This window comes from Hemitrygon akajei, chromosome 3 (assembly GCF_048418815.1).
Source record: "Hemitrygon akajei chromosome 3, sHemAka1.3, whole genome shotgun sequence".
NCBI lineage: Eukaryota > Metazoa > Chordata > Chondrichthyes > Myliobatiformes > Dasyatidae > Hemitrygon > Hemitrygon akajei.
Window position 1 is genome coordinate 185180862 of NC_133126.1, and position 27670 is coordinate 185208531.

The window sequence follows — 27670 nt, forward strand, 5'->3', positions numbered from 1 at the left end:
TAGGACACATACAAAGAGCTTGTCGGGCAGACCAGAATAAATGGACTGCACAGAGAAGAGAAAAAGATAAAAAGTCAAATTACAGTTTCAAAGAGAGCACTAATCTGCATGCTGTTGACAAAATTTCTAATAATGGTGAGAGTGACAGAGGACTGTGTAGCCTTGAAATATACAATGTGAAAATTAGCAATAGAGAAACAAAATGGCTTACACTAGAAGTGAATGGAAAATTAATTAAAATGAAATTGGAAACTAATTCAGTTGGTTCAGTTATTTCACAAAATGAGTTTGAACAGCATTTCCAAAATACTAAATTGAAGCCTGCAGATATTCAGCTAAGAACTTATACTGGAGAAAAATAACTCTGTGGGAATGACAATCATGACAGTGAAATACAACAAGCAACAAGCCACATTGAGGTTTTGTGTGGTAGAAAACTACAAGACCAGCCTTCTGGGGTGTGATTAGCTGGGAGAACTACAAATTAATGGGAGATCCATCCACCGTTTGCATTCCACAACCCCTGCAATGAAGCTACATGAAAGCAAAATAAGAATGGTACTGGATGATTCCACAGTTGTCTCCATGCCAAATAACATGAACTGTTGCCCAACAGAGGAAGAACAGATGTTGGTGCCAACCTCTGTTCCTCTGATAGGAAAGCATACTGGACCAAGGATAGGCCATGCTGCTCAGAGGAATCGTGAAGATGACCAAATCAGTGGTCCAACTACAACAGTTTTTGTAGGCAATTTATCTGAGAAAGTTTCTGATATTTTAATCTGGCAGTTACTTGCGAACTGTGGCTTGGTTTCAAGCTGCTGAGGAATTCAAGAAGCTTCAGGAACAATGCAAGCATTCGGATTTTGTGAGTATAAAGAACCAGAATTCATTAAGGTTATTGCATAAACTTCTAGTGGGAGACAAAAAGCTGGTTGTAAAAGAAGATGCAAAGACCAAAGCCCAATTGGATGAATGGAAGGCCAAAAAGAAAGGAGTCAAAGGAGATACAAAAACAGAGGATTCATCAAATGATGTTGTGGATGCAGAAACTAAGAGAGGCCAGATCGTAAAGGGGGGCAAGAGAAGGATTAATAAGAGAATACTCCAGTAAATGACTTTCCCAAAATCAAGGTGCACAAACTAGAAGAAGAAGAGGAGGGAAGAGATGCATAGAAAAAATATGAATGAGAAAGGGAAAGATGTGAAAGATAGAAGGAACATGGAAAAGAAAAAGGATCGAAGTAGATCTAGAAAGAGAAATGGGGAAGAAAGATGTCCAGAGCTGTCAGAACCACTTTCAGTGTCAATTTCTACAACCACCACAGAGGAGGCCCCAGAACCTGAGATTGTTTCACAGCCATGTCTCACCTGCCAAGCAGAGAGATCCCCCTTGTCAGGACAGAATTTGTCCCAGAAGAATAAGAAATCCTCCACAGCAATTGAATCTTTAAGCCAGAGTGGCACAATATAAGTGTACTATCCCATGGATGTCTGTATATAATAGTTGTATTATATACAGTAATATACTGCGTCTATACTTGAGATGCATTCTGTATTGAGTCGGAGTGTATAGCTAAGCACGGAGTGTGTTTTGTATTTAATATTTCAATAATATTTGAGTAGTCTTACATATAAGTTGGTTGGTTAAGCATTCCTGCTCATTTAAATAATTCATTATGGATTATACGTATAAACACGTGAATTGCAAACATCATCACACTACCACGTGATACGTGCGCACCTCACTTCAAGTAAACTTGAAGTCAGACCCGTATTTCGGATTCCCGAGTATTCCCTTGAAGTAGTTTAATGTTTTGAAGTTGCATAACAAAACAATTACCCTTAAGAAGGCAACGATAAGTAGATTACTGAGGGGTTAAGGGCAAGGCTCAGTTCATAGGTTCCATAATTAAGTACAGTTCTGAAGGAGCATTTGAAGGTAGAAAATGATGCCTCTAACAGTATTATCTTCTTAAAGCAAGGTGATACCCTCATCCATAAGAATTACAAGGCAACACCTCTTCCTGGAGATCCTGCTTCTAACAAAACATACACAGCCCACTGAACAGTGAGGTACCAGACAGAAAGGCTCTGAATCCATTATCCACATATAACAATAACACTTCCAACTTGCGGGCAGCAAGCTGAGGACCACTCTCCATATAATTAGGTGCTGAGGTTTATTAAAACCCTGGCCTTGGCGGTTCATATTACTACTGCAGACTCTGATACTGTGTTATCCAACAAAGTCAAACAGCAGATCATTGGCACACAGGATTCTACAGATGCTGGTAGCCTTAAGTGAAGCACACAAAATCAGCAGGTCAGGCAGCATCTATAAAGGAAATAAACTGTGATGGCCAAGGTTCTCAGCCTGGAGTCTGTTGACAGTTTATTCACCTCCGTAGATAGTATCTGCCCTTCTGAGCTCCTCCAGAACTGTGTGTGTGAAACTGAAACAGCAACTCTACCAGAGAACAAATAGATCTCAAGCAAGGGAACAAAGGTCAATAGACAACCTTCAAAATAAATTTCTTTCAGGTGTCAACGATGCCAGGTGAAATGTTTTGAAGGAAATTCGCACATGTGAAGTATTGAACAGAGTGCAAAGTCGCAAGAACTCTGCTGTACTGAGCTGAGCTGTACTTACCTGGCCCCTCGCCTGTTGGCCTGTCTGGTGGGATTGTGCTCACTTGAATGTAGTTACTGACCTGAATAGGAAAGGTAAATACCATTCTATACTTCTGTCAGTATTTTAATTAATATTATTATTCTTAACTCATTTATATCAAGCAAATGTATAAAGATGATCAGGTGCCCTTGGATCCACCACCAGAGACCCATTCACTGTGGAACAGCCATGGGATTGAGATCTGCAGGTTAATAGGAGGGAGATGTGGGGAGGATTTAAGACATGAGCCAAGTTAAGCACCAACTGACACAAGTAACTATGACCACTTTGATCACTTTGCATCAACATTGACTTTTTTTTGTTCCAGTTGCACCCTTTCTTGTATAAAACATGCATAACTTATGCTATACACACATAAGGTGAAAGAGAGAGAAAAAAGACTTTTCCATATGTCACTTGTGCATTGAAACGTACAGTGAACTGAATCACTTGCATCAAATCAAATCAATGAAGATTGCAATGGACAGCCTGCGAGTGTGGCCATGCTTCAGGCTCCAATATGGCATGCTCACAACTCACTAACTCTAACCAGGTACCTTTTGGAATGTGGGAGGACGCGGAAGTGCCTGAAGGAAACCAATGCGGTCATGGGGAGAACATATAAACTTCTTACAGACGGCAACGGAAATGAACTCCAATCTTAGTTCTGGCACTGAAATGCACGGCACTGGTCATTTAATGGTATGTGTCTCTGCAGCAAGTAAGTTTTACATCGTACCGGTGCAAACATGTAAATGCGAGTAGGCCCTTTCCACTTAGATTTGGAGAGATAAGTACGAGTGGTCATAGCTTTAGGGAGAAAGGGGAAAGGTTTAGGGGGAACATTAGGGGGAACTTCTTCACTCAGAGAGTGGTGGGAATGTGGAACGAGCTGCCATCTGACACGGTAAATGTGGGCTCACTCTTAAGTTTTAAGAATAAATTGGATAGATACATGGATGGGAGAGGTCTGGAGGGTGCAGGTCAATGGGACTAGCAGAATAAAGTTTTTGTGCTGTAGTGTTCTATGGTTCTATGTACTTGTGCATATGACAATAAACACTCACAAGTACACACTCACTCACTCACTCACTCATTCACTCACACACGCATACAATGGCTGACTGCTTGCACCCTGGCCTGATATTAGAATTCCAATACACAGAGAGGCAAGAAGCTACAGAGAGTGGTGGACTTAGCCATTTCCAAGTATTCTGGCGGCAGCGAACGAGGGCTGTGACAGATGTGACCACCACCACTGACTCCTCTGTAGGGAATAATGGGGTAGCCACAGAACACTTTAAAGGGTGAAGAGGTGTGTAGACTGTAGGACAGTTCGGCTGAGGGTGTGTACTCCTTCCCCATGTAATTGTTAGAGGTTCTAAAGCATTGCAGAAACTTCTCCACTTGTTGATTGGCTGTTTCTGACTGATCATTGTTGTGTGGATGATAGAAAGAGGACATACTCACTGATGTTTGGAGGATGGACCAGAAAGTTCACCAGAAGTGGGAGATGAATCGTGGGTCTTGGTCCGACATAATGTCCTGAGGGAAGCTGAGGAGGTAAACTACACGTTGGAGAACATGGTCAATTTGTTGAGGCCACTGTCTCAGCAGTTGAAGGAAGTTTGGAGAGGGCAATGAAGTGAGTTGCCTTGGAGAACCGGTCCACCATTGTCATAATCACCAAGGCCCCATTGCAAGGTGGAAAACCTGTGATAAAATCCATGGCAATGTGGGACCACAGTCGAGGGATCGGTAAGGACTGCAGCAGCCCAGAGAGTCGCTGTTTCGAGGAACTGGACTGGGCACCTTGAGGGCTGGCAGCAACAAACTAATGTACATTTGAGATCATGATTGTTGGACAACCAGAACCAGTGTGACAGAAAATCCAGAATCCGTCGTGCGCCGCGATAGCTGGAGAGGGGTGAGGGGTGGGCTCACTAGAGTGACACAGAGCACACTGTCACCGGACTCACACATGTGGTTGTCAGGTGTGTTGGCCAGAGTAGGCTTGTGCTGCGGGACCTGGTGGATCTTGTTCTCGGGATCCCAGATGATTGGGGTGAGGATCTGGGAGGACAGAAAGATGGGCGGAAGGTCAATCTCCATTTTAGCTGGGTCAAATTGCCATGACAGAGCATCTTCCTAGGAGCCAGGTCAGCAGGAATTGCTCAAAGAGAAGGCCCCAGCGAGCCCGATGTGGGTTCAGTTCTGTTGTATGGAGATGGGTAGTGGTCCCTAATGGTCAATTTGTTGAGTCTGTAGTATTCAATGCAGGGATGGAGACCCACAACTTTCCTTTTGATGAAGAAGAATCCTGCACCAGCTGGGGCCTGGGCTGGTTGAATGAAGCCATGCGGTAATACTTCCACAGAATAGTCATTCGTGGCTTGGAACTGAGGAGGTGAGAGGGAGAACAGCTTGGGAAGGAAGAGGTCAGTAGCATCGTTGTGTGGGTGTGAAGCATCAGGGTGCTGGCTTCCTTTTTACTGAAGGTCATGGCTACATTATACACACAAAATGCTGGAAGAACTCAGCAGGCCACCTAGCATCAATGGGAAGCAATAAAAAGGTAATTCGTTGAGTCTCCACTCTTCATCAGGACTGGAAAGGAGGGGAAGAAGTCAGAATGAGAAGATGTAGGGAGGGGAGGAAGTCATACAATTTGTTAGATGTAAGGTGAGACTGGGAGAGGGGGAGGAGGTAAAGTAATGAGCTGAGAAGTTGATTGGTGAAAGAGATAAAGGGTTGGAGAATGGAGGAATCCGATAGATGAGGACCAAAGACCATGGAAGAAAGGGAAGGGGAGGAGCACCAGGGGGAGGTGTTGGGCAGGTAAGGAGATAAGGTGAGAGAGGGAAACAGGAATAGAAATAATGAAGTGGAGGTAGTTACTGGAAGTTTGAGCAATTAATGTTCATGCCATCAGGTTGGAAGCTACCCTGAAGTTGTGGCATTTCTGTGGGAGTTGATGAGGTTGAGGGTTTCCTCCATCTCCACGGATTTCCAGGGTGAAGTCAACTGAGGGTGCGGAAAGGTGGGTCCCCAACTGTTAGGGTTAATGTTAGGGTTAATTCGAGACTGCCATTACAGGTCAGGAGTGGCTTACGTAATGAGAGGGAGGGGGGAGCGAAACTGGGGACCCCGCTACACCGAAACTACCAGTGTCACGCGATTCAGTAAACAAAAGAAACAGGTAACTCGTGAGCATATGGCTGCGGGCCAATAAGATGGACACAAGTGCCCGATATTACCTAATATGTAGCGGGGGGTTGTGCTGGGGGGAAAAGGGATATAAATAAGAGCAGATTGTAAGGGGAAGTCGGAACGCGCCTTCTCCAGCGACTCCGTCGATTCGCTGTGCCAGTTACGAATTCTGCAATAAACCCAAGTTTTGTAATATTCCGGTGTTGGTTGTCTCTCTTCCTAAACGAACACAGGGCAGAATTTCAAGCCCAACACCAACTCAGCAGTGAAGTGGATGACCAGGTGGAATGGTGGTCAGTAGAGGAGAAACAGGCATAACACAAGATGAGTGGGGTGTTAGGTGAGGCAGTCAGGAGAAATCAGACAGACCGACAGTGCTCTCTAGTGCTCATGTGCACAGGCCATCTGTGTGCTCTGACCATCCCAGACCCAAAGCGGTGTCCATCAATGGTTGTTGTGTAGAAGGGTTGCTATGGAGGCAAAGCTGCACACACAGTGACCGGCCCAGTAAGTTACCTGCTCTGCCGGAATCCACCAGAGCCTCCTGTGCACGTTGAGCTGTCGGAGTGTGGAGGAGAACAAAGAGACTGAGTTGGATGAGGGGCCGGGGGGAACTTACCAGATAGAAGGCCCCTCATCTCTACCTGGTTGTGCTGTTCACTGCACACAGTAGGCATTTGATTCCTGGGTGATCAGTGGCTCTGTAGCAAGTGCACGTTATTTCTCCATTGATACTCACACCCTTGGGGGAGTTAAAGGGGCTCTGCCTATCTGCATGATTTCCAGAAGTGTTGCTGATGAGGGTTCTGCAGCCTGAAGTGGTTCTGGGAATGCACCTGCGGTTCTGACTAGTGATCTGAAGGGTCGTTCCCGAACACGCTTGTCAATTGAGATGGCCAGAGTTATGAGGCTTTCAAGGTCGATGGGCATCTCCCTAGTAGACAGCTTGTCTTTCAAGCACTCTGATAGGCCAGGATGGTAGCGGGCCTGTAGTGCTTCCGCTGCCAAGCAGGTCCCGAGTTCCACAGTGTAATCCGACACCAAGCGCGAGCCTTGACACAGGTGAAAAATCAAATCCAAGTCCTCCGTTCCATTTCCTGGATGTTTGAGAACCCAGTGCACCTCAGCAGTGAGTTCTTCATATTTAATGCGAATGGTGGCTTTATTTTCCCAGTTAGCAAAAAGGCCAAGTCAGAGCTCACCCAGTCAAGAAAGAGAAGACCAAGATAGTGATCATGGAGTTTGAAGTCTATAACATACTGGGACAGGGAGTTGTGGCATCAGGTACAGGATCCATTGAGGTGTTCTTGCACTAAATACTAGCCTCTGTGGGAGGAGGATGAGTGGCAAAGAGTTGCTGTAACATGACAAAGAGCCCGTTGAGATCAATGGTCTCCTACAGTTTCTGGATCGAGTACTCCTGTTGGCGGATGACTTCCTTCAGGTCAGCAAATGCTGCTGGATCCACCGTTGGCTCACTCATCCCTTCAGAAGGAGTAAAGGAGGTTTGACCCAAATGGAGAGCAGCAGAGGCGATTTAGCAGTGAATGATAACTAATAATAACCTGCGAGATAACAAGCCACGAGGGGCCTCAAAACGAGAGAGAACAGACACGTAACACAACAAGGCAGCGAGGTAACTGAAGACTGGGTCCACTGGTTGAGGCTGGCAGGTTTGATGGGTGAGAAAGGACTGTGGATCAGAGCTGGGTTTAAATAGGCTGCAGGTGATGGGTTGGGAATGAGTGGCGGGTGACTCCTGTCAGCTGGGTGGAGACAGGAAAATCCCTGCCTGTGCAGGCCTGACACTCTCTGGCTTGCTGAGGGGCACTGGGTAATTATACCCCTGCTGTGACCTTCCAGAAACTTCTCTGGAAGGCAAAGTGGAATGCTGCTGCTAGTACCTTCAAGGGATAATGAGTTTAGGGGACATGCACAAGGTTCTAGAATAAACATTCCCCTCCACAGATGCTGCCTGACCTGCTGAGTTCCTCCAATAGTTTGTGCATTTCTCCTGATTTCTAACAATTTCAGGATCTCTTGTGTTTATGAGTTTTAGGAAAATTTTGAATGCAACCCTCAAATGAGGTAGCGGTGGGAAACATGGCCTGGATTCAGTCCGCCTCTCTAATGTTTCCCTTACCCTGGACGAATACTTACATTAAATGCATAATGGACATGCTGGGCAGACACTGGCACCTCTTCTTGTTGTAGTATTCTCTTGTTGTGAGTTCAGAATGAACGTCTGCTTGTGTACGTTTGGATCGTACTGCAGTGTAAGGTCAGCTCAGTTAATTTTCACATGGTTCCCGGCTCCCCACTCAGAGGAGCTGCTTCTGAAGACAGTGTCAGCCATGAGGACTGAACCCAGATCACAGGAGCCAGGAAGCAGCAACTCTACCAGCAGCGTCACTGTGCTGAGCCCCATTATTTGCCCAGAGTGTCCCCAACATGGACTTGTGTACCACAGTTTGAGGGCAGTCAGCACCTCCCTGGTAAATTTGGTGGGTTTAAAAGATTATAACATAGTGACATCTGGGATCACAGTGAAGCGATTTAAAGAGAAAGGATGATTTCTAATCCCTTCTCAACTTGGGAGTGGCTGCAGGCAATCATCAGATTGTTTCAAAGCTCATAATAATATGATAAACTATTGGAACGTCACCAGACACCTGTGTCATGCAAATTTTAGGATTAAACCAGAAAACTGAGTTTTACACAGCAGTCACCTGTTGGTAATTTGGGCTGGACAAGGTATATATAACTGTCCAATCTCCTTGGGGTGTCAGGCAATCCGAGGTAAACGATGGAAGGACTTCTGTTCCTGGGGCTTGTTGCAGTGATTTCGGAAGCATTTCCCATTGGAAAGCACTCCGGGTAAGGAACATCCCTGCATGTGTTGTAGACGTGATGGAACTGGGGAATTGTCCCAGACAAACTCAATCTGACTTTATTTTTTTGTTCTATAAGTGATAAAGTTTTGCGCCTGAGACCAGGAAATGGTCCAGTTCTTAAGGACCATGTCTCACATTGAGAAGCTAAATATTTTTTATTGCCAGATGAAGCTGAAGTCAGTGCAGATAAACTAAAGAACTAATTGGGTCCTTTCTGTGCATGTAGGTGGATTTCTGGTTGCCAGCTTGGTCAGAGTTGCTGATGATAAACTCGACTGCGGACATCAGGGTCCCTGCAAAGTGGGTCTCGGAAATTTTAACCGAGCTGGAGAAGATTGGATTAAAATATGAGTCAGTTTCAGGTTCCGTCTAAACATTCATCAAGTCTTATCATTGTTTAATAACTCCATTTCTACTGGAAATGAAACAATGCTTTGTCTCCTACAGGGTATTAAATGAAAACCTGCAAGTCTTGATTACAGACCAGTTCAATTAGATGTTTTCAGGAGCAAACTACAGTTATGAAAATTATCATAGTTGGGAACAGGTAAAATGAATTTTATTGCAGGATTGTTTCAAATTGTTCACACAGTCTGGTGTAGGACAGCTGGTAGCCATTAGAGCCTATCTAATTAAGACAATCTCACTTTGACCAAATTAATATTCAGCGATTTATATAATCTCTCTTGGGAAATATGCAGGTCATCTGTCCAAGCATTGGTTGGTGGATAAATCCTGACCAGACATTGGGTAAATACTCTGATTTTCTAATAATATTTCTTTCGGTAATGATGGTATGGGAATTCAGATCATTACTTCTGGTTAGAAGCCTACTGAAATACCCTAACAGTAGAAAACCTCGACTAGGTTGAAAATGGACATTAGCAGAAACTACAAACATGAGGAAGTCTTCAGATGCTGGAAATCCAAAGCAACACAAACCAAATGCTGGAGGAACTCAGCAGGTCAGGCAGCATGAATGGAAAAGAGTAAACAGTTAACGTTAAGGACCAAGATCCATCATCAGTCCTGATGAAGGATCTCAGCCCGAGACATTGACTGTTTACTCCTACGATAGATGCTGCCTGACCTGTAAAGTTCTTTTAGCAGTAACTGTTGGGGATTATTTACATTTCCTGATAATATTAATGCCTTTTAATTATCATGCTTTCTTTGCTGGAATGTGCAATGAATTGTATTTAATTATGTCAACCTAAAATTGACCATATTTTGTATAAACCACTGCACCTCCCTTGAAGTGATATGCATGCAATCTGTTCAATCGATTTAATAATGAAGACTGCTACTTATATTGTGCCTTTAGCAAGACATTACATGAACTACATCAGAACTGTAAGAATTTGGCAGAAAATTAATTTACAGCAGGTTCATATAGCATCTCTCTTGGAAATATGCAGGTCATCATTTCAGGCCTTGATTGATGGATAATATCAATCGAGTTATTGAGAGACTTTGGTGATTTTCTAAGAATATTTCATTTGAACCTTTTGCATCTATTAATTTTACAAAATCAAAGTATCTCCAACAATATGGCCATCTCTTAATAGTCCTGCACTGGAGTGCGAGTTTGGAATACGTGCTAGTGCGTGGTGCGATTTTGGAACCCATATCTTTTTGGAGTTACAGCTCGTATCACATGCTGCATCACAGGAGAGGTTAGTCGTATAGCTCTCCTTTCAGCAGCATCGGATCCAGGATCAAAGTAACCCTCTGTTCATCAAACCAAGGGTCTCCTGTTACTCCTTGGCCTCCAGGTGCCCAGAGATCTGTTTCAATTGCCACCAGTAAATATTTCTAACACAAAAGGTGCTTTGTGTATGTGGTCAGCTAGCTCCGGGATCAGGCCATGCTCAGCAAAGTGGCCCTAGTGTTTTCTAATAGGACAGCCAGAATCTCATCACGGGCTCTGGCTATGGTGGACCTCAGGGCACTGCAGCCACTGTGGACTCCGTGCTATCCTTGTTGGTTGGGGTCATCTGCTTTTCTGTGGGGCACTGACCAAAAAGTTTTCTCTTTTCAGTGACCTTTAAGGCTGTTTCTGTGGCTGTTGTTGTTTTGGTAGCAGATATACAGAGAACAGAGGAGATAACAGTTCTGGTTACCGAATTATAGGTAAGATGTCAACAAAATAGAGAGAGTACAGAGGAGATTTACTAGAATGTTACCTGGGTTTCAGCACCTAAGTTACAGGGAAAGGTTGAATAAGTTAGGTCTTTATTCTTTGGAGTGTAGAAGGTTGAGGGGGGATTTGATAGAGGTATTTAAAATTATGAGAGGGATAGATAGAGTTGACGTGGATAGGCTTTTTCCATTGAGAGTAGGGGAGATTCAAACAAGAGAACATGAGTTGAGAGTTAGGGGGCAAAAGTTTAAGGGTAACACGAGGGGGAATTTCTTTACTCAGAGAGTGGTAGCTGTGTGGAACGAGCTTCCAATTGAAGTGGTAGAGGTAGGTTCGGTTTTGTCATTTAAAGTAAAATTGGATAAGTATATGGACAGGAAAGGAATGGAGGGTTATGGGCTGAGTGCGGGTCAGTAGGACTAGGTGAGAGTAAGCGTTCGGCACAGACTAAAAGGGCTGAGATGGTCTGTTTCCGTGCTGTAATTGTTATATGGTTATATAATGTGGCGGCCACTCCATAAGATATCAATACCTGTTGTTCTGTAGGGAATGCAATCATCCTTCTGGAATCACCATGGCACATTATCAATAGCTTGTAAGCTACAAAAGTCTTCTTTATCAGACCGAAACATCTGAACTAATAATGGTACAGATGCATCAAGACTTATTAAAGCTTTGATTATCAATTGTAGATTGAAGCTTGGACTGCCAAAATAGCAGAAACCAACCCAACACGAATTTCTCGGGAAGAAATTTGGAAAGAGCTATGAGGGAAGAAGCATCTACCTCCTCCAGGTAAGATCATGCTTAAGTTGCATTTATTGTCATGTGTACAAGTACCATGAGATATGAATACAATGAAAACATTGCTTGTAGTAGCATCATAGGCAAATTGGTATAAGCAGCTCACAGAATGTAAATTATAAATAAATTATACAAGACAGTGCGAAGAGAGAGAATGCAATAGAAGGCAGAAACAAGACCTAAGTACAAAGACCAAAAACACAGTTGGAGCCAAATCCATGGAAGTGAAAGTGGTGGTCCATGGTGTTCCATTGTTTAGATAGGGTTAGAGTTGCGCAGATCGGTTCAAGAACCTGATGGTTGTAGGAAAGTAGCTGTTCCTGAACCTTGTGATGTAGGATGCCTAGGCTTGTATACCTCTTGCCTGACAGCAGCAGTGAGAAAACACCATAACCTGGATGGTGGGTATCCTTGATGATTACATGCTGCCTTTCTCATCCAATATTCCGCTTGTGTTGTTCCTGGTCTCCCAGTCACGCCTTGTCAACTTGCACCCAGATAGCAAAGGCTAAACTTCTTAGACATAAGAGATTTTGCAAATGTTAGAAATTTTGAACTGCACACAAAAAAATGCCGAAGGAACTCAACAAGTCAGGCAGCATCTATGGGGTGGAATAAACAGTCAATGTTTGGGGCCAAGTCGCTTCCTGATGAACAGTCTCAGCTTCAAATATTGATTGTTTATTCCCTTCTGTAGTTGCTGGCTGACTTGTTAGTCTCCCCCAGAAATTTTTGTTGCTCAACAACTGAATTTTCTCTCTCAGATATGGGGTGTCATTGCTGTGTTAATCTAGAAGCCATTGGAGAACAGTTTTAGTGGTGGTGGATGAGGGCTAGGTGGCCAGTCATCTGCGAAAGAGGCTTGATAATTTAGTGGCATTGGTGAGATTGGCGAGGTCTGGTTAGAGAGGATTTCCCAGCTTTGGGAAACCCAACCAACTGAAAGCCTGAGTTTGCAAGAAGTGATCCTTTGGAAAGTTGGGGAGCTTCATCTAGGCCCAATGAGGTTACTGGTGAACTACTGCTCAGATGTTCCTGGTCCCCAACAAATGTCTGCCCCTCCCACTACCAATGGAACCTTCTACCACAATTGTCCAAACACTCTTCCCCAGATCAGAGTCTTCTAGACTCTCCCCTAAATTAATGCTCTTTCTCCCAATGTGCCCATTTGTTCTCATAGACTAGAGGGGTTTCAGATGATCAACCATCTTGTCAGTGGGCTGGAATTCCAGTTGGATCCTGCAAGACATTTAGAAACCATCCTATCTGAGATTCCTGAATTGACATCCAAACACCACCCCTGCCCCCAACAAAACCTGTCTTTGGCTCAAGTCCAGGTTTGTGAAAAACAGAAATGCTGGAAGGACTCAGCCATAAGAAGCTGAGAGATGGACAATTAGGGCAGGTGGTGGTGGCAAATAGAATAAAGGCATTTACCATGCTTTTAAGAAGTGCATGAATATGCAGAGAATGGAGGGATCTGGACATTATGTAAGCAGAAGGGATTAGTTTAGTCCGATTTAATTACTAGTTTAATTACTTCATGTACAACCCAGGGGTTGAAGGTCATGTTCCTGTACTGTACTGCTCTATGTTCTATGTTCTATGTTTTCCACCCTTCCTCTAGTTCTGATCCTTGACCTGAACCACTTACTAGTTTCTCCTTCCATGAGAACTGCTTGATTGCCTGAGTTCTTCCAGCTTTCAGATTCCCGCATCTGCAGTTCTGTTTGTTCTGGATTTTCTAAAGGCTCGATTAGATTCGTGGTTATATGTGGCAGTGCTAGCTGGGAATTTGATGACAAGCTCCAATTCCCTTCTTCAAGGTTGGCAAGAGAAAGGATATGGTGAAACCTGCCATCTTCTTGGGATGTGGGATCCACGCCCGGGAATGGATTTCTCCCGCCTTTTGCCAGTGGTTTGTGAAGGAGGTCAGTGGAGAAACCTCAGCTGTGCAATTTAGTTACAGAAGCTTTCTTACTGACATTGAGAAACACACAAGTCATTCTGAATCCATTAAATTTCGTAGGCTGTTGAATCCCATGAAACTGGCTCCCCCCTGGAGACACTTCTCAATGAATTGGATTTCCTAGTTGTTCCAGTTGTAAATGTGGATGGTTACTCTTACACCTGGACTGGGGTAAGCATCATTGTGTAAAATATTGTGCATATGATACTAGTGACTGAGTATTGACTTGGTTCTCTTCCAATCTATTCATCTGACTGGTCATAGCCCAGGAATCCACTGCAATGTTATTTTCTTCCCATATCTACAGTGTTGTTCAGGTATTGTCCTCAGCAACCATGTCAGTGGGTAAAACAGAATTTGCTTCATTCACTAGTTTATTCAACCCTGTGCAATGATGCTACCCCAATGCAGAATTCTAGGCTGTCTTACATTAAATGATGAGGCCTCTGTCGGTCAGAGTTAACCATGGATGTTGCGTCTTAATTGTCTAGATATGCAAGCCAGGGCAGTATGAAATATAGAACAAGTTGTTGCCCATGTAGCAAGCTTGCTCTCTCCAGACATCCGATGAACACAAAGGAACAGCAGAGACTGATACAGTTTGGTACTAGCAGCATCGCAGGAGTTGCCAGTCAGCATTGAACTCGACATAGGACTACCTTAGAGACTCCAGGTCCAGATTCTTCCCTGTTTACTCCTAAAGCCTTCCTCATGAGTGAGTTCAGCCTCAAGGCAGCAGAGGTTTGAGATCAGAGTTTTCCTTCTCCTGGGTGAGCTGCCAACCACAGCTGACAAGCTCCATCTGCCTGAAGTGACTGGTTCTAAGGCGGCAGGGACCCACCTTCACCTGTCAGTAGAGACCATTCTGCTGGGTTTAGTAGCTAAACCACATGTGAAGGCCAGGAGCTGGATTTGGTTGTAAGAGGTGCACATCATTGGAATTTCTCCCCACTACTACCCCAGCTATAACAACCTTGAGGAACCCCTGTATCACAGTTCATATGGCACTTATTATACCCTAAGAAAAATTACATATGGCCTACATCATCTAAATTCTGAATCAAGTTTTAACTTAAGTTTGCTATCAAATGTCCAAGTACATGCTCAGTATGCACAAAAACCTACTTGCAGCAACATATAAACAACATTCACAAGGAAAATACAAATTAAACAGAAATTATACACAAGTTTTACAAGAAGCTAACATAATTTAAAAAAACAAGGTTTATTTTAGAGCAAAGTGATTAGAGTGTTGCTAATCTGTAGCGGTGATTAGATTTTGCCAGTTGATTGAAGAACCACATGCTTGAAGGGAAGTAGATGAACTAAGTCTGACTTGTTTAACTAGAAAGGGATATTTGTTCTGCTACACTAAAAAAAATTGCCTGCAGCAGCCATGAAATTTTATAATTGTTATAAATATGTTATAAACATTATAATATGTGGAGGCCTCTTGGTCTGCCCAATTCTCTTCCACTCTTTGCTCTTCTCAAGCTAATCTGAAAGCTGATTGGATTTAACAAGTAAACTGGTGTCAGGTGGTGTCAGGCGGCGCACTATCACAACCTCCCTGCTTGCTCTGGACTGTCATACCGTTCTACTGCACCCAGTAATGGATGAGTGGAAACAAGTAAGGAAAACGGTGGAAACACACAGCAGGTCAGGCAGCATCTGAGGAAGGGGGAGCGGAATAGAGTTAATGCTTCAGGTGAATAACCATTCGTCAGAACTCAATTTTGATGAAAGGTGTTTGAAATAAAACATCAACTCTATCTCTCACTCTCTGCAGATACTACCTGATCCATTGAATTTTCTGGTATTTTCAGATTACTAACAACCGTAGTGATTTTACTTCAATTTCTAGATGGAGAGAAGTTGTTTGTCCAGATAAGCAGTTTAAGGGGATAAGAGTGTGGGAAGTGCTGCAAGAGGAGATGGTGGCTGTAGGTTCGATTTTGACACAGAAGAGATGTTGAGAAGTTTGGTTAAAAATCAATGGCCTTCATAAGTCAATGTACTGAGTATAGAAGATAGGATGTTATGTTGAAGTTGTAAAAGACGTTTGTGAGGCCTAATTTGGAGTATTGTGTTCAGTCTTGGTCACGTACCTGCAGGAATGATGTAAACATGGTTGAAAGAGTACAGAGAAAATTCACAAGGATGTTGCTGGGTGTGAAGGACCTGAGCTATAAGGAAAGATTGAATAGGTTAGGACTTTATTCCCTGGAACATAGAAGACTGAGAGGAGATTTGATAGCAGTATACAACATTATGAGGGGGTATAGATAGGGTAAATGCAAACAAGTTTTTTCCTCTGAGGTTGGGTGGGACTACAACCAGAGGTCAAGAGTTAAGCGTGAAACAGGAAAAGTTTAAGGGGAACATAAAGGGAAACTTCTTCACTCAGAATGTCTTGAGAGTGTGGAATGAGATACCAGCTCAAATGGTGCATACGAGCTTGACTTCAAAGTTTAAGAGATGTTTGGACAGGTACATGGATGGTAGGGGTATAGAGGGCTATGGTCCCAGTGCAGGTCAATGGGAGTGGACCGTTCAAGTGGTTTCAGCATGGGCTAGCTGGACCGAAGGGCCTGTTTCTGTGCTATAGTTCTCTATGACTCGATGACTCTAAGTAAAAGGATGGGAGGGTAGTGAGGGCTATGCGGAATAATAGTTCGGCTAGATGGGTCTGTTTTTGTGCTGTTGTGCTCTAAGTCTCGAAACAGAGGGAAGTCTGAAGCCACTACAACTGGAGGCTTGCCTGGCCAGAGCGCAGCAACGCATTAGAGAGGTACAAGGTAATAAGAGACATGGATAGAGTGGAGAATTTTCTCAGAGCAGAAATGACAAACATGAGAGGGCATAATTTTAAGTGATTAGAGGAAAGTATACTGTAGGTGAAAGTCAGAGGAAAGTTCTTTACACAGAGTGGTGGGCAGTGGTAGAGCACACATATTAGCGATATTTAAGAGACCCTTAGAAAGGCATAGCAAAATGAAGGGCTATATAGGAGTGGTGGGGTGGAGATATGTCTCTACAAAAGGTGGTGTATGGTGTTCCTTCCCTCCAGTAGCCTGCAGGTCACCCTTGGGCAAGGTGTAGCACCTGCATAGTCCCCTGATCAGAGTCACATGAAGCCATGGGAGCAGGTCATATGAGCCTCAGTAGTAAACCATTTCTGTGGAATGTGCCAAAAACAATCACGGTTACGGAGACCATGATCATACGACATGGTTCATAATGATGGTGATGATGATATAGGAGTGAAGTGCTTAATTAATCTCAGAGTAGGTTAAAGGGTCAGCTCTACATCATGGACTGAAAATCCGCACTGTACAACCTTCAATATTAATCCAGTGATACTGTGCTAGGATGCTGCACCATTAAATCATAATTATTGTACCTGAGGGAAATGGCACAGATTGAAAGTCTGCATAAATTATACCTGTAATGATGAAGCCAACCAGTATTTTAGCCAATTACGTGCCTGTTCTCTGTGTTTTATATGTAGAGTTGATTTTGGAGGAAAAATGCGTTCCAAGTATCCTGGCAATAACTGTACAGGCACCGACCCCAACCGAAACTTTGCTGCCAAGTGGTGCTGTGAGTTTATCCGTTTTGACAGAGACCTTCTGCATAAGGGGTAGTGAGACTAGCTTTGAAATGGTTTTAGTTTTTATGTTTGTGGGAAGGAACAATGCCAATGAATCAGAATTTGTTTATTCCTGCTGCTCCAGCGTTGACACCCGATGTTCATCCAGGATTCTATTGGGTGGTTCAGTTGTGAATTTCAGAAATCAGACCCGGGCTATTTCCACCCTGAAATGTGTGTGTGAGGCACAGGCAGGAAGTGACTCCTGGACAGTTGAATGGCCTTATTATGATTGACAGCTTTTACAGGCATTTTCCTGAGTTGGTCAGTCAGCAGGCCAGTGACAACGCGAGGCCTGTGGAAATCTCACAAAGGAGAGAAGAATGCTTAGTTTTCACAATCACTTCATAGCTGATCCTTTGACAAGTTGGCCTGACATGACACTCTGTGACTGCCTTCACCTCAGATAAGTTAAGTTATAATTGAATTTGAATGTTACTGGAGCTTAATGGGGAAATGTGAAGAAAAGCTCCGTCAGTTTTGGGAAATGTCCTTCCTGCTGCCTCGGACGCAGAACTAAAATCTCTCTGAGGCCTACTTTGAAAAAGTTTGCTTTCTCAATAGGATTTCTGAGAGACCCCCTCACACTGCGCCCCTATAATCACTGCTCTTCGACTACAATCTTGCCCAGACTCAATACCACAAAGACATATCCTTCTTAACGAACTCCCCAATTTCACCTGAGGAATTGAGCAGGCCAGGCAGCAATCTATGGAGAGGAATAAACAGTCAATGGATGGGGCCAGGACTGAAAAGGAGCTTCTGCAGCAGTCCAAGCATAATCCTGATCTCTGATGCTGTCTACGTGGAGTTTCAATGATGGTCCTGAGACCAAGTGAGTTTGTGTCGTGTGCTTCAGTTTCCTCATAAATCCCAACTCTGTGTAGTCTGGCAGGTTAATGGGCCATCAAAGATTCACCCTTTTATGTAGATGAGTGAGTCTGGGGTAATAGATGGGTATGTGGGGGAAGATTCAAGATTCAAAAACTTTATTGTCATTCCAACCATACATCAGCTCTGCAGGGCAGAATGAGACAGCATTTCCCAGGGGCAAGTGCAATCATAACATAACAAACACAACAATAAATAGTAAACACAACAATAAATAGTAAAACACAACAGCCACATGTCGGTTAAAATCAAGTTATAAGTGTCCAGTGCAAGTTAAAGGTGTCCAAAGCAGAGTCGGGTAGAGCAGCTATTTAGCAGTCTGACTGCCTGTGGGAGGAAGCTGTTTAGTAGCCTTGTGGTTTTAGTTTTGATGCTCCTGTAACATTTGCCTGATGGCAGAAGAACAAACAGTTTATGGAGAGGGTGTGAGGGGTCTTTAATGATGTACTGGAGCTTCTGTACTTCTGGAGGCATCGACTCTGAAAGAGGTCTTGGACAGAAGGTAGGGAGACCCCAATAACCTTCTCTGCTCCCCTAACCACCCTCTGCAAGGCTTTTTTGTCGGCAGCACTGCAGCTGGAGTACCAGGTTGTGATGCAAACGGTCAGCACACTCTTAACCATGCCTCTGTAGAATGTAGTTAAGATGTTAGTGGGGAGTGATGCTTGTTTAAGCTTCCTCAGAAAGTGCAATCTCTGCTGGGCCCATTTCACAATCCCAGTGGTGTTCCTGGACCAGGTGAGATTGAATACAATTTGATTAGTGTAAACAGATTGCTTGATGCAGATGCTAGACTGGACTCAATGGGTTGAAGGGCCCATCTCCATGCTCCATGACTCCCTGATAATGACTTTTCCAATCCACAGCCACTGGTGCCTTGAAGCATCCATGCTCTAACGTTTACTGTGGACCATTCGTGGAATCTGAATCAGAAGTCAAAGCTGTTGCGAACTTTGTCCATGACCACCTTCAGCACATCAAGGCGTATCTCGCGATCCACTCATACTCCCAGCTTCTTCTGTTTCCCTTTAGCTACACCTTTTCATACTCACATCATCATGAAGAGCTGGTACATTGTTCTGTAAATTATTAATGAGTTTAAAGTCTATGTAGAATTCTCATGTTTACTTGAGAAAATGCCTGAAACGGTAATGCAACATTTAAAACTAGGATAACAAGACAGAAAGATAAACTCATCTCTGCACTTAGGAGCTTCTGCTTTATCTTGCTTGTGTTCTTTTTCATTAACCGGTCAATCAGATGGCTTCATCTAAAGCTCAACAATCCTGGCCTTCATCCTATCCATTCCTCCCTCAGTTTACTTGATTTTATTGTTTGAACAATTTGTTTTTTTTCTCACTCTGCACTTTGGGTGTTAGGTTTTTTTTTCCATGGGTTCTCTTGAGTTTCCTGTTTTCTGGCTGCCTGCAAGGAGACAAATCTCAAAGTTGTATAGTATGTAGGCCCCCGTTAGTCTCGATAGACCATGGATTTGTGCCTTGGGAAGTTTCCAGGGCGCAAGCCTTGGGCAGGGTGTTTTTTTATGGAAGACCGGCAGTTGCTCAAACTGCAAGTCTCCCCACTCCACACCACCGATGTTGTCCAAGGGAAGGGCATTAGGACCCATATAGCTCGACACCAGTGTCGTCACAGAGCAATGTGTGGTTAAGTGCCCTGCTCAAGGACACCCATGCATCCTCAGCCACGGCTCAAACTAGCGACCTTCAGATCACTAGATGAACGCCTTAACCACTTGGCCACGCGCAAAGAGCCTCAGTCTGAACCATTGACTCTACCTGTCTGCAGAGTCTTTCCCATTTTTTCCTTTTTAGTTTAGATTTCCAACATCCACAGAACACCATCTGATGTTCATTAACAAGTCTTTATCAGAATATATCTGTATTTCTGCTCCACTCTTCCTGCTTATTAACTTGAGCATCTTGTTTGCCTGTATGTTATTAGCTTGTTCTGGTGCTGTGGTGAACTAGATATACCTGTCTGGACTGCTCCTGTGGCTCCTCCCACAGACCCCTGTATAAAGGCGACTGTGGCCTGTTGCTCTGCCTCATTCCCCAGGATGTAGTGTTGTTCATTCGTCCAGTCAATAAAAGCCGATACCTCGCTTCCTACGTCTCAGCGTGAGTTATTGATGGTGCATCAGGTGCCTTTATAGATTTTTGTGGCTTTGATCCTAAAGATCCAGGAAAATGCAATAGTTTGTTTATGCTGTGTTACTTTATTATATGGTTTGTCTTTATTGCTGTGGGGGGGGGGGGGGGTTTATGCTATTCTGACAGACATGGCATGGTGAGTGACCCCGGCAACTAAAGTGTTTGCACCTGGGGTGAGTGTGTTGATCCAATGTACTGCCACGCTGTTCGTAAAGCAGAGTAGGCTTCTCCTCCTGGCTGCTCCAGACAGGTTCCTTGACTTTGGGCACCATGATGGAGCAACTGGTCAGACCAGTCCTTCCTGTCTTTCAGTCTGACATTTCTGATAACCAAGGTTGTTTCTGGTGTTTTATTTCAGAATGCCCTAGCTGGAAATGCAGTTGCAGAATTGAGAAGATTTCATGGAACTAACTATTACTATGGTCCTGGAATATCAACAATATGTAAGAACATAAAATCAGAGAGCCATACAGCATAGAATCATTGATTTCAGCCTTGACAACTGAGGAAATGAAGTTCCCTGTGATAGCAAATCCTAACAATTTCTGGTCCATTTGGAGAAATAATTTCTCCTTGGACAAAGGCTCTTCAGCCCAATTTGTCTATGTTGTCCACGGCACCCTCCAAACCTGTCTCTTTTGGCCCATATACTTCTAAACTCTTCCTATCCATGTACATATCCAAATATCTTTTGAAAGTGTACTGTCCATGTTTATTAATCTGGGTCTCTAAGTGGACGATCTCTTATACTGAGGTTCCTATTTCCACATCCTCTTGTCTGAGGGAGCAGCTACATTTTCAAACCTCCCAAGCACATCTTGGTGTGCTAAGTACCGTGTAGGGACTAATACCCAACATGGTTTTCCCTAAAGAGATAGCAAGATTGGGAAAAATTAAATTAAAAGCAACAGCATTCCACAGTAGTGTGATAGAAGAGCCTTTGTACATTTTCATCTGTTGGTGATTGCTTCTCCAAATGGGACCTGTGTGCTGGGAATTGAGCAAACCACAGAGCACTTTCTCCATGATGGTCACATTTAAATATGGTTGTAAAGGCTAATATTTGGGTGAGGTAGGATATGGGGTGGGGATGGTTTGGAGGGCAATATGTTACTTTCCTTTGTGTCTGGCCACAACTGCCCCAGAAAAATCAAGTGTGACAGTGGAAAAGTGTGTATGGAACCAGAGGTGGTAGCATGCTTTGCTTTGCTTTTGGTAATGAATGCTTTGCTTCAGTATTCACTATGGAAAAGGACCTTGGTGATTGTAAGGGTACTTACAGTGAACTGAAGAGCTTGAGCATGTAGATATTAAGAAAGAGGATGTGCTGGAGCTTTTGGAAAGCTTCAAGTAGGATGAGTCACCGGGCCCGGACGAGATATACCCCAGGCTACTGTGGGAGGAGAGGGAGGAGATTGCTGAGCCTCTGGCAATGATCTTTGCATCATCAATGGGGACAGGAGAGGTTTCAGGGGATTGGAAGGTTGCAGGTGTTATTCCCTTATTCAAGAAAGAGAGTAGAGATAGCCCAGGAAATTATCTTACTTCAGTGGTTGGTAAGTTGATGGAGGAGATCCTTAGAGGCAGGAATTAGGAACATTTGGAGAGGTATAATATGATCAGGAATAGTCAGCATGGCTTTGTCAAGGGCAGGTCGTGCCTCACAAGCCTGATTGAATTTTTTGAGGATGTGACTAAACACATTGATGAAGGTAGAGCCGTAGATGTAGTGTACATGGATTTCAGCAAGGCATTTGATAAGGTACCTCTTGCAAGGCTTATTGAGAAAGTAAGGAGGCATGGGATCCAAGGGGACCTTGCTTTATGGATCCAGAATTGGCTTGCTCACAGAAGGCAAAGAGTGGCTGTAGATGGGTCATATTCTGCATGGAGGTCAGTGACCAGTGGTGTGTCTCAGGGATCTGTTCTGGGACCTCCTCTTTTCATGATTTTTAAAAATGACCTGGATGAGGAAGTGGAGGGATGGGTTAGTAAATTTGCTGATTACACAAAGGTTGGGGGTGTTGTGGATAGTGTGGAGGGCTGTAAGAGGTTACAGCAGGACATTGATAGAATGCAAAACTGGACTGAGAAGTGGCAGATGGATTTCAACCCAGATAAGTGTGAGGTGGTTCATTTTGGTAGGTCAAATCTTGGGGTCTAAGTCCATAGGACGCTCAAAGCTGCTGCGCAGATTGACTGTGTAGTTAAGAAGTCATACAGTATATTGGTCTTCAACTGTAGGAATGAGTTCCAGAACCGAGAGGTAACGTTACAGCTATATAGGACCCTGGTCAGACCCCACTTGGAGTACTGTGCTCAATTCTGGTCACCTCAGTACAGGAAGGATCTGGAAACTATAGAAAGGCTGCAGAGGAGATTGACAAAGATGTTGCCTGGATTGGGGAGCATGCCTTACGAGAATAGATTGAGTGAACTTAGCCTTTTCTCCTTGGAGTAACAGAGTTTGAGAGGTGACCTGATAGAAGTGTATAAGATGATGAGAGGCATTGTTTCTGTAGATAGTCAGAGGCTTTTTCCTTGGGCTAAAGTGGCTAATATGAGAGGACACAGTTTTAAGGTGCTTGGAAGTTGGTACAGAGGGGATATCAGGGGTAAGTTTTTTACGCAGAGTGGTGAGTACCTGGAATGGGCTGAGAGCAATAGTAGTGGAGGCGGATACGATAGCGTCTTTTAAGAGGCTCGGATAGGTATATGGAGCTTAGAAAATTAGAGGGCTATGGGTAACCCTAGGTAATTTCTAAAGTAAGTACATGTTCGGCACAGCATTGTGGGCCAAAGGGCCTGTATTGTGCTCTAGGTTTTCTATGTTCTATGTGATAAGTTGGCCAGCTCTGCTTTAGACCACTGCAAACAGTGGGTCATCAACAAAACATCGAGAGCTACTCAGAATTAGAACACTGAACTTAAAACAGAACAGTGCAGTGTGGGTAATTTAGCACACAATGTCACGCCAACCTACAGGTAACTATTCCACAATCAATCCAACCAGTCGAGCCTGACCAGAATCAGAATCAGGTTTAATATCACCAGCATAAGTCTCAAAGTTTGTTGTTTTCCAGTAGCAATAGCAGAATAGTGCAATACATAATTTTTAAAAACTACAAATTACAATAAAAAATATAGAAAATTATATTAAATGAGTAGTGCAAAAAGATAGCAAGAAAGAAAAAAAAGTGAGGTAGTGTCCACGCGTTTATTGTCTATTCAGAAGTCAGATAACAGAGGATGCAGCCTTTTTTAAAGTATTACATTGAAGATGAACTCGATGCTGGGAGGCTGGTGCCCTTGAGTGAACTGGCTGAATTTGCAACTTTGTGCAGCTTTTCCCAGTCTTGTGCAGTGCCCCGCCATACCGCATGGTGATGCAACCAGTTAAAATGCTCTCCACGGTGCATCTATAGAAATTTGCTTGAGTCTTTGCTAACATACCAAGTCTCCTCAAACTCCTCACGAAGTATACGTAGCCACTGTCATGCCTGGGTAGATCTTCAGAGATACTGACACCCAGAAACGTTGGACTGCTCTCACTTTCCAGTGCTGATCCACCATGAGGATACGTACACGACGCTGGAAGAACTCAGCAGGTCAGGCAGCATCCGTGAGAAAAGAGTAGCCAACGTTTCGGGCCGAGACCCTTCATCAGGATCCACCATGAGGACTGGTGTGTATTCCCTCAACTTTACCTTCCTGAAGTCCACAATTAATTCTTTGGGCTGGTTGACATTGAGTGCAAGCTTGTTATTGCACTTAACATAATCCCTCATTTTTCCTCCACCCTTGAGCCTATCCGAGAGTCTCTAGTGTACCTGCCTCTGCCACCAGCCCTGTCAGTGTGTTCCAAGTACTTACAGAACTCCGTGTAAAATAAAACCTAACTCTGACATCTCCCCTAAACTTTCCACCACTTACCATAAACCGATATCCTTGGGTATCAGCAGGTGGCACAGTAGCATAATGATTAGCGCAATGTTTTACAGAACCAGTGACCCAGGTTCAATTCCTGCAGTTCCCTGAAATGAGTTTGTACACTCCCCATGACTGCGTGGGTTTTTCTGTGTGCTTCAGTTTCCTCCCACAGTCCAAAGACGTACCAATTGATAGGTTAATTGGACATCGTAAATTTTCCAGTGATTAGGCTAGGATTAAGTTGGTGAGGGGGCAGGACAAAGTAGTGAGCTGGAATAACTGGGCCCTTTTCAGATAGAAGGAACATAACTGGTACAGTATCCAATGGATCAGTTCTTGGTCCTCAAGATATGTGAGGAGGAATACGTGGCTGGAAATGGCATTTGCTAACATGTTGAGTATAAGGATGTAATACTTTATAAGGCATTGGACGGACTGCGCTTGGAATATCATGAACAGTTTTGTAAGAACTGCTTATGTAAGAAAGTTTGTGTTGACATTGGAGAGGGTTCAGAGGAGGTTCACAAGGATGATTCTGAGAATTAAAGGGTTAAAGTATGAGGAGCATTTGATGACTCTGAGGCTGTACTAGCTGGAGTTTAGAGAATGAGGGGATCTCATTGAAACCTATCAAATGTTGAAAAGCTGAGATAGAGTGGATAGGGTGCTTCCTATAGTGGGGGAGTCTAGGACCAGAGGAGACAGCATCAGAATAATGGTATGTCCATTTAGAATGGAGATGAGAAGGAATTTATTTAGCCAGAAACTGGTGAATCTGTGGAATTCATTGACACAGATGGAGACCAAGTCACTGGGTATATTTAAAGTAGAGGTTGATAGATTCTTGTTTAGTAAGGGTGTCAAAGGTTACAGGAGAATGTAAGCAACACACACAAGATGCTGGTGGAACACAGCAGGCCAGGCAGCATCTATAGGAAGAAGTACAGTCGACGTTTCGGGCCGAGCCCCTTCGTCAGAACTAACTGAATGAAGAGACAGTAAGAGATTTGAAAGTGGGAGGGGGAGGGGGGAGATCTGAAATGATAGGAGAAGGTAGGAGGGGAGGGGTGAAGCTAAGAGTTGGAAAGGTGATTGGCAAAAGGGATACACAGCTGGAGAAGGGAAAGGATCATGGGACGGGAGGCCTAGGGAGAAAGAAAGGGGGAGGGGAGCACCAGAGGGAGATGGAGAGCAGGCAAGGAGTTATTATGAGAGGGACAGAGAGAGATCAAAGAAAGAGAGAAAAGAGGAAAAAGGGGAAATAAATAAATAAATAGATAGATAAATAAATAAATAAATAAATAAGGAATGAGGTAAGAAGGGGAGGGGGACATTAACGGAAGTTAGAGAAATCAATGCTGATGCCATCAGGTTGGAGGCTACCCAGATGGAATATAAGGTGTTGTTCCTCCAACCTGAGTGTGGCTTCATCTGACAGTAGAGGAGGCCATGGATAGACATATCAGAATGGGAATGGGACGTGGAATTAAAATGTGTGACCACTGGCAGATCCTGCTTTCTCTGGCAGACAGAGCGTAGGTGTTCAGCGAAACGGTCTCCCAGTCTGCGTCAGGTCTCACCAATATATAGAAGGCCGCACCGGAAGCACCGGACGCCTGGCCTGCTGCATTCCACCAGCATTTTGTGTGTGTTGCTTGAATTTCCAGCATCTGCAGATTTCCTCGTGTGTACAGGAGAATGGAGTTGAGACGGGTAATAAATCAGCCATGATGGAATGGTAGAGGAGACTTCATGGGTTGAATGGCCTAATTCTGCTCCTGTGTATTATGGTCTATTTCAAGGTGATTGTGGTACATTTATATGAGGGAGAGGGGAATAGAAGGCTACATGGCTGAGGTTGGACTAAGTAGCTTGGGAAGGGTTCCTGATGATTGATGGCATAGCCAGAGACCAACTAGGCTGTTCAGTGTTGGAATTTCTTAAGTCTTATTTAAGAAAGCAAGACCACACACTGGGCCCGTCTTTATGGGCCACTCACTGTCTTACTGCTCCTTCCATTCGCCAAGCAAGACACTCCTGTGATCTGTCCCAACAGGCTTTTGAACCCATGTTGTTATGCCTACCTGGCCACTAACCAGTTACTGAAATATCATCAAGTTCAAATGGGCCAGGAAGAGATCCAGCCCAACAGAGGGATCAGAAAACATATTCTTGTCTGACTGTGTGGAATATTATACAATATATTCATTAAACTGGCCTCAATTAAAAGTGTTTTCCCTTTAGATGCGGTAGTTGGAAGTTCATCTGATTGGGCCAATGATCTCAGCATCATGTATGCATTTACCTTTGAACTCCGAGACACGGGTAAACATGGCTTCCTGTTGCCTGAGTCCCTGATCAAACCAACCTGTGAAGAGACTATGCTGGCAATCAACTACATCGCCAATCACGTTCTCAACCATCTTTATTAAACCTCCTAATGATGGAGCAAAGTTAAAGGTGGATGGAGGCTGGACTTTAGATTTAGAAATAAAAGCAGTTTTGACTTTGAAAATGTAAGTGGTTGTATTTTTCACAAGTACAATGTACTTGCACACTTTCAGTAGGATAGCGTTCACCTTGATAACTTGTTCTTGTTTTACTCATAGGATCATTCAGTCAGTGGCCACTTTATTAGGTACACCTGTACACCTGCTCATAATGCAATTATCTAATCAGCCAATCATGTGACAGTAACACAATGCATGAAAGTATACAAACATGGTCAAGAGCTTCAGTTGTTGTTCAGACGAAACATCAGAATGGAGAAGAATTATGATCTTAGTGACTTTAACCATGGAATGATTGTTGGTGCCAGACGGGGTGGTTTGAGTATCTCAGAAAGTGCTGATCTCCTGGGATTTCCAAAATTGACAGTCTCTAAAGTTTACAGAGAATGGTGTGAAAAACAAAAAGAACATCCAGTGAACCAGAGTTCCTTAGGAGAAAACACTTGTTAATTAAAGAGGTCAGAGGAGAACAGCCAGACAAGTTCAAGCTAACAGGAAGGCAATAGTAACTCAGATAACAACACATTACAGCAATGGTATGCAGAAGAGCATCTCTGAATGCACAACACTTTGAACCTTTGAACAGAGGACACAGTTAGCCTGAAGTTCCTTTTACAATGTTCCTTTTATTAAAAATTACTTGCGTACGTATCTAACTCAATTGAAACCTGTTTGAATATTTTCTATTACTGCATATTTGTTCCACATTACGATAACTTGAGGTACTGAGATGTTCCTCTCATCTCTGTCCTTTGTCTCAGACTGAAGGAACAACAGAGCTGACAGCACAACTTGCCCAGTTGTCCGTCTGCTGTGGCCTGA

The 27670-nt window shown here is 43.7% G+C and overlaps 1 pseudogene; it reads left to right on the forward strand.

The window, feature by feature from the left end:
* Positions 1-8690: 8690 nt before the first annotated feature.
* Positions 8691-26793, forward strand: LOC140724604 (carboxypeptidase B-like; annotated as a pseudogene).
* The last annotated feature ends 877 nt before the right edge of the window (positions 26794-27670 follow it).